At 43.8% G+C, this 7840-nt stretch overlaps 1 long non-coding RNA gene across 1 annotated transcript; it reads left to right on the top strand.

Moving 5' to 3' along the window:
- The first annotated feature begins 2514 nt into the window (after positions 1-2514).
- LOC125553806 (uncharacterized) lies at positions 2515-5973 on the top strand. The gene is made up of 2 exons (XR_007304212.2): positions 2515-2769; positions 5705-5973. It is a non-coding gene; the product is annotated as an uncharacterized LOC125553806 (long non-coding RNA).
- The last annotated feature ends 1867 nt before the right edge of the window (positions 5974-7840 follow it).

Raw genomic sequence — 7840 nt, 5'->3', positions numbered from 1 at the left:
TCTCATAATTGTTTTCGATTGTGAGAATGCTTTTCACCCATCCGGAGAAATTCAGGAGTCTTTTCAGTTTGATTATCTGGAGCACATCATCTCAGAATTATTCATTCCAGCTTTCAGCTCTCGTTCTCTAAATCTTACTGGTGCATCGTTCAAATATCCTCTAATCAGTTCATGATCTCTTCATTCTCATGTATCTAAATTCCCTCAAGTATCTTCTTTCATTTTCCAATTCTTCCCGATGAATTGTGCCTTTTCTATTTCCATTTTCAATTCTTACGGTGGTTCATTCAATATTTCTCTTCCTTCGTTATCGTATCAATTCATTCGTTGTTTCCAAATCCCACCGGGGGATCCATCAAGACCTTCTCAAGTTTAAGCTATATCTCTCTTAATCCTTTCTATGAGAATAAGTAGTATGACAAATCCGTTGCTTGTCATCAATTTAAATTGGTGAAGGATACGCATAACGTAATTCTTATTATTGTTTCATCCAAGTGATCTAGTTTCTTCTTTCTAGACTGTTCATCATGTCACATTTCGCGTTTCGAGATGCTTCGTATTTTCTTTTTCGGAGTTCCAAGTTTTTCCGTGTTATCTCATCGCGAAGCTCAATCTAAATCATTGCAAGGCTTAATTTTATTCTTTTCAAGCTTCCTTTCTTTGCGACCATCTTTTTATCTTACCGGACTTCTTCATGGAGGCTCTACATGGTGGTTCGACAAGGATTCTTTTCATTCTTCAATTGTTCTTCAAGATATCTCTTGAAGTTATGATCCGCCAACCTTTACTCAAAATTTAACAAGGTGCTCAACACATGTTTTTCTTTGAGGAGTTCAAGCATTCTTCATCTTACATTCAAGTGCAATTCTTTCTACCTTATCTTTTGAGGTGGTGTCATGTCATTCTTGACAATTTCCTTTCGTGCTTCATGATTCGCAAGTTGTTAAGAATGAGATATTTTAAACCCACCTTTTTCTCTTTGTTCAGGAGATCCTTTGCAACCCATCAATCTCTTCATTGGAGTTATCTTGGGTTATATTTCACTTAAAGCCTTCCCTAAGGAATGTTGCTATTGTGGTGCTTGGCAATGATCCAGGTTATCTCTCTATCATCTTGGTGGAAGAAGTTTCCTATCTTTTCTAGCTATCAATCAAATATTTTTTCCCATGAGTGGCAGGTTGTTACCCCATAATTTTGAGAACTTCTCCATAAGCCCACTACAAGCTTATTCATTTCATTGTTGGTTTTCCAACAACTACGTTATAACCATCTCAGAAGGGTGCTTTCCAAGCTCATTTATGGAGGAAGTTGGCATTTTCTTCTCCATTCTTTTATTTCAATGATCTATCTTCTATTCTTTCTTCCGGATTCATTGTGATGTTGCTCTCTTCGCTCATCATCTCGAATTGTGAGGATCGTGTTCTTTTCGTGCTTATCCATTTAACCGGAGTGTTGTGTCATCTCTTCAAGTTATTTTCAACTTATCAAGTCTTGCATCTCTTTCCAACTGGAGTGCTATCCGAATTTGTTGTTCCTTGTTCCTCTTCTCTAACATAGTGTTTTCAACTTTGTTCATCTTTGTTGTATTCTTTCTTTCAATTGTTCAACCTCGCAAGGTTCTTTGGTTTCACTCATTTGTCAAAGAAGCTACTTAGTTTTACCTCTTCTCTTCCTCTTCCGTTTCTCTCCGGAGCCATCCATAGATCTCGGGACGAGCTCCTCTCATAGTGGTGGAGTGGTGTGATGCCCCGAGTCCAACGTGCAAGGTGTCTTCCAGTTTCGCTGTTGTTGCCTTGTCATTCTCTTGCGTGTTGCATCTTGCCTTGTCATCATGTGCATTGCATCATATTGTTTTCAAAACTTGCATTCGTCCGGGTCTCCCAGTTCCTTCCGTTGTCCGTTCTGAGCCCATAAACACTTGCACGCGCCCGCGGCACGTCTGAAATATTATTTTATAAGTGGCCGGAAAATGTTCTCGAAGTGCGATGAAGGTTGGCATGCGGTGTAGTTATGTTGCCGGTAGACCGTCTGCCAAATTTCATCGCATTCAGAGTCTGTTTGACGCCCCAACGGATAACTATAGCGGCATTATAGTCGGTCTAACGTCGGACGTTTTCGGTCTCTGAAAACTATTGCCGGGCTTTCCCTCTCTTTCCTCCCTATACCATCTACACAGCCCACTACCAACCGCCAGGTGCAATCTAACCCTCGTCACGTCCGGAGCCGTCCGATTGTGATCGGAGGGCCCCGAAACCCCTCATAACCACCTGACCCCCTCCTTGCAGAGTGCATCGACCCCCTCGTGCGCGTCAGAAAACTGCCCCGAACCCGAAGCACTCAGTCATCATCGTTGCATTCAGATCATCCCCTAACATCTATAAAACATCTTCGTTTTATTTATTGGACTCCCTAGCCTATTTTCTCGACCGCCAAATTACGATCAGACGGACTGAATACCCCTACCCAAAAACCCACTTAATATATATATAGGTTCAACCCTAGGATGTAGGCGGCTTGTCCCATCCTTCCCACTCCGCCGCCACCATCTCCCTCGGGATCTCACCGGAGCCAACTAGTGCCCTCCACCGATCTTCCAACCAGCCAATCTCCTCCTCTCGACCCATCCTCGCGGCCACCTTCAGATCGACCATGACCACTCAGGCTCGTCTCCCTCGCGCCATGGCCGCCGACCACCCAAGCAATAGCAGCAGTCTCGAGCATCTCCGTCCCCGCAAGCCCTTGCCGGAGACCCACTAGAGCCCGCTGCTGGTAAGAAAAATCCTCTGATGCCGTTCGTTCCACTGGTTCACCTTTCTTCTCTCCCCCAACCTCCTTTTTTCTCTCTGCTCGTGACCGGAGCAAGGAACGCCATGGCCGCTCAGGTACATGGAAGCTCGCCGCCAGTATGCCACCTCCTCCGCTCGGTTCCAGCACGCAACAGCGTCCTGCGGTTCTCCTTCGATGTTGGAGCTCCCTACAGCCTCGCGCGACTGAGTCCTTGAGCTCCTCTGCTCGCGCACAAGCAACGCGGCCCCGACGACCACTTCGTCAGCCTCGCCGCCGGATCCAGTGTCGCAGCACCTGCAGTTATGGCCGCTATCGAACCAGGAGGGAACGACATGGCCGCTATCGTAGTTTCGTCCGTGGCCGGATCCGGTGTCGCAGCACCTGCAGTTCGTCGCCTTGCCAAGCGTCGCCTACAGCCGCTCCAAGATGCCGCCGTTGCTCTGCTTCCTGACGAGCAGAGGACCACACTTGCAACTCCTGCCTCCCTCGCTCCACAAGCCTCGTCATGGGTCAACTGCATCCGCTGCCATAGACTTCCTCGTCGACCCGTCGCCGCGTCGGGCTCCACCGCCCAAGCCCACCAGAGCCACAGCCATGGTCGTGCCCTCCTCCATGCGCTGCCCTGCCGGACCTCTCCTCCGGCTCGAGCTCCTCTCCCTCGCGCACCAAGTTTGCCATCGTCGCTCTCCTGCATCACTGCTGCCTGCCTACGACCTCTGCTTTGACCCCGCCCCTGTTTTGTCCGAGGACGAGGACGAGCCCGCTTCATCCAGCCACGTTGACCAGATCACCAGATCTCGTGCGCCCCTGCCTCGTCAGGTCGCCTGGGCCACCTCCTCACGCCTATGGACCGCAAGCCGCGCTGGCCTAGTTGCCCTCCTGACGGCCTTCCTCTTCAACGGGTGGGCTGAGCCCCTATGGTGAGACCCAGGCCACCTGAATTTTGGCCCGTTCCATTTTTTCAGTTCTGGATGATTTGCTAATTATTCTAGAGAGTGCACCTTTATAGAATGGTCCCTCTAGTTCATGCATATCGTAACTAACAAACCATGCATCATATGTAAAAACTTTATATATGCAAAATGCTTAGAATTTTGTATAGTTTCATAATATCCAACTTTCATCAATGTTTAAAATGTTGTTTCATTAATTTTGCATAAATGCCAGGTTAAAATGATTTATTTCATAACTAATTAACTGTAGCTCTGTGTTTAATAAACTTTTATGTAAGTGGGGCAGAAAAATGCATAGATTAAGATGGTGTACTTACTTTGCACGTTTAACAACTCTAAAATATGGTTTAGGGTAGAATAGTACCAAATCCATAGATCGCATGTGGGGATTTACTGGAATGGTTATTTGTAGTTTCCGGCCTCATTTAAACTTGCCTAGTTAGGTAGTTTTATTATGCTTCACCCTCTTTCCATGTTTAACAACATTTAATATTGTTGGGTACATAACCGAGAGAGAACTAAATAAGTCATGCGGTGTTCCGCTAATATGCAACTCGTTGCATATTGAGCTCCACTTAATTTGTAGTATTGTTTGTCGCACTTATCCATGCCATGGCTCTTTAAACTGGACATGCATCATACTTGGTTGTGCATCATGCCATGCTTATGATTGTATGTTTACCATGTTGCTTGCTTCTTTCCGGTTTGCTTCTCTCGTTCGCTTCGGTTTCGTTCTTTTTCCTTGCGGGATCTCAGGCAAGATGATCATAGCCTTGATATCACTTCTATCTTTGCTTGCTAGTTCTCCGTTCTATCACTATGTCGAGCTACCTACCACTTGTTATATCATGCCTCCCATATTGCCATGTCAACCCTATAACCCACCTTCCTAGCAAACCATTGTTTGGCAATGTTACTGCTTTTGTTCAGCCCCTCTTATAGCATTGCTAGTTGCAGGTGAAGTTGAAGTCTGTTCCATGTTGGAACATGGTTATGTTGGGATATCACAATATCTCTTATTCATCTATATACTTGGTAAAGGGTGGAAGGCTCGGCCTTATGCCTGGTGTTTTGTTCCACTTTTGCTGCCCTAGTTTCCGTCATACCGGTGTTATCTTCCTTGATCTTGCGTCCCTAACACGATGAGGGGTATGGGACCCTCTTGATAGTTGACTTTGAATAAAACTCCTCTAGCAAGGCCCAACCTTGGTTTTATATTTGCCTAACAACCTATAACTTTCCCTTGGGGTTGCAAACCCGAGGGTCATCTTTATTTTAACCCCCCAGGCCAGTGCCCCTGTGAGTGTTGGTCCGAAACAGGCAGCCTGTGGGGCCACCTCATGGAAACTTGAGGGCTGCTTTTACTCGTAGCTTGTACCATCCGGTGTGCCCTGAGAACGAGATATGTGCAGCTTCTATCGGGATTTGTCGGCACAGTCGGGCGGTCTTGTTGGTTTAGTTTTACCATTGTCGAAATGTCTTGTGCACCGGGATTCCGAGTCTCATCGGGTGTCCCGCGATGGAGGATTGTTTCCGCGGATCATGAGCTTGTGATGGTCTAAGTTGGGACACCCCTGTAGGGTTTAAACTTTCGAAAGCCGTGCCTGCGGTTATGTGGTAGATGGGAATTTGTTAATGTCCGGTTGTAGAGAACTTGACACTTGACTTAAATTAAAATGCATCAACCGCGTGTGTAGCCGTGATGGTCTGTTTTCGGCAGAGTCTGGGAAGTGAACACGGTTTTTGTTATGGTTGTGCGTAAGTAGTTTCATGATCACTTCTAGCTTCTCGACCGTTGCGTTGCTTCTGTTCTTGCTCTTATTTGAGTATGTTAGCCACCATATTTGCTTAGCACTTGCTGCAGCTCCACCTCATTACCTTATCCTACCCATAAGCTTAAATAGTCTTGCTCTCGAGGGTGTGAGATTGTTGAGTCCTCGTGACTCACGGATACTTCCAAACAGTTGCAGGTGCCGATGATGCCAGTGCAGGTGACGCAACCGAGCTCAAGTGTGAGCTCGATGAAGATCTAGGTTGTTACTATGTTTAGTTTCCTGATGATCAGTAGTGGAGCCCAGTCGGGACGATCGGTGATCTAGCATTTGGGGTTGTCTTCATTTATTTTGGTTCTCTAGTCGGACCTTTGATTGTACTCTGTATGATTTATGCTTAACATGTTATTTGTGTGAAGTGGCGATTGTAAGCCAACTCTTTATACCTTTCTTATTCAGTACATTGGTTTGTGTGAAGATTACCCCACTTGCGACTAAACCACCATGCGGTTACGCCTCTAAGTCGTGCCTCGACACGTGGGAGACATAGCCGCATCGTGGGTGTTACATTAACTTAAGCTCTCTATTACTCAGTTCTACTTGACCACTAGACTGTGGATGATAAGGAGATGCAATTCTATGATTAACATCATACTTAGCAAGCATTTTACGAAAAGCACCATGAATAAAATGTGAACCACCATCAGTCATTAAATATATAGGGACTCCAAACCTCGGAAAAATAACTTCTTTAAGCATCTTAATAGAGGTGTTATGATCAGCACTACTAGTTGGAATAGCTTCTACCCACTAAGTAACATAATCGACAACAACTAAAATATGTGTATACCTATTAGAGGAAGGAAAAGGTCCCATATAATCAAACCTCCAAACATCAAATGGTTCAATAACAAGTGAATAATTCATAGGCATTTCTTGACGTCTACTAATATTACCAATTCTTTGACATTCATCACAAGACAAGAAAAACTTACGAGCATCCTTGAAGAGAGTAGGCCAATAAAAACCGGATTGCAATACCTTATGTGCCGTTCTATCTCCAGCGTGGTGTCCTCCATAAGCCTCGGAGTGACACTTGCGTAGGATCTGTTCCTATTCATGCTCAGGAACACAACGTCTAATAACACCATCTACTCGTTCTTTATAAAGGTGTGGTTAACCAAGAAGTAATGTCTTAAATCATAGAAGAAATTTTTCTTTTGCTGGTATGTCAAGCTAGGTGGTATAAATTTAACAACAATATAATTAGCATAATCAACATACCTTGGTGAAGTACGAGAGGCATTTATCAATAGGTAGTGGGTCATCAAGAACATTCTCTAAGCTAGACAAGTTGTCCGCAACGGGGTTCTCAGCTCCCTTTCTATCAATAATATGCAAATAAAATTCTTGTAGCAAGAGAACCCATCTAATAAGTCTAGGTTTAGCATCTTTCTTTTCCATAAGATATTTAATAGCAGCATGATCAGTGTGAATAGTTACCTTAGAATCAACAATATAAGGTCTAAACTTGTCACAAGCAAATACAACTGCTAAAAACTCCTTTTCAATAGTAGCATAATTTGTTTGAGCACTGTCTAGAGTTTTACTAGCATATTGGATAACATTTAATTTCTTATCAACTCTTTGTCCTAGAACAACCCCTACAGCATAATCACTAGCATCACACATGATTTCAAATGGTAAATTCCAATCAGGAGCCTAAACAATAGGTGCAGAAATCAAAGCTTTCTTAAGTATTTCAAATGCTTCTACACAATCATCATCAAAGACAAAAGGAACATCTTTTTGTAAGAGGTTAGTCAGAGGCTAAAATTTTTTAGAGAAGTCCTTAATGAACATCCTATAAAAACCGGCATGACCTAGCAAGCTTCTTATACCTTTAATGTCCTTAGGACACGGTATCTTTTCAATAGCATCAACTTTAGCTTTATCAACTTCAATACCACTTTCAGAAATTTTATGCCCCAAGACAATACATTCATTAACCATGAAGTGGCACTTCTCCCTATTCAAGACAAGATTAGTTTCTTCACATCTCTACAAAACTCGATCAAGGTTGCTTAAGCAATCATCAAAAGAAGTTCCATATACGAAGAAATCATCCATGAAAACCTCAACAATCTTTTTTAAAAAGTCAGAGAATATAGCAGTCATACATCTTTGAAAAGTAGCAGGTGCATTGCATAAACCAAAAGGCATACGTCTGTAAGCAAAGGTACCGAAAGGGCAAGTAAAAGTTGTCTTTACTTGATCCTCTTTTGACACAGGTATTTGAGAGAAACCAGAATAACCATCTAGAAAGCA

The sequence above is a fragment of the Triticum urartu genome, chromosome 4A (genome assembly GCF_056163025.1).
Source record: "Triticum urartu cultivar PI428250 chromosome 4A, HENAU_Tu73, whole genome shotgun sequence".
Classification (NCBI taxonomy): domain Eukaryota; kingdom Viridiplantae; phylum Streptophyta; class Magnoliopsida; order Poales; family Poaceae; genus Triticum; species Triticum urartu.
The sequence above is the reverse complement of the archived record's forward strand: the minus strand, read 5'-3'. Positions and strand labels throughout refer to the sequence as shown.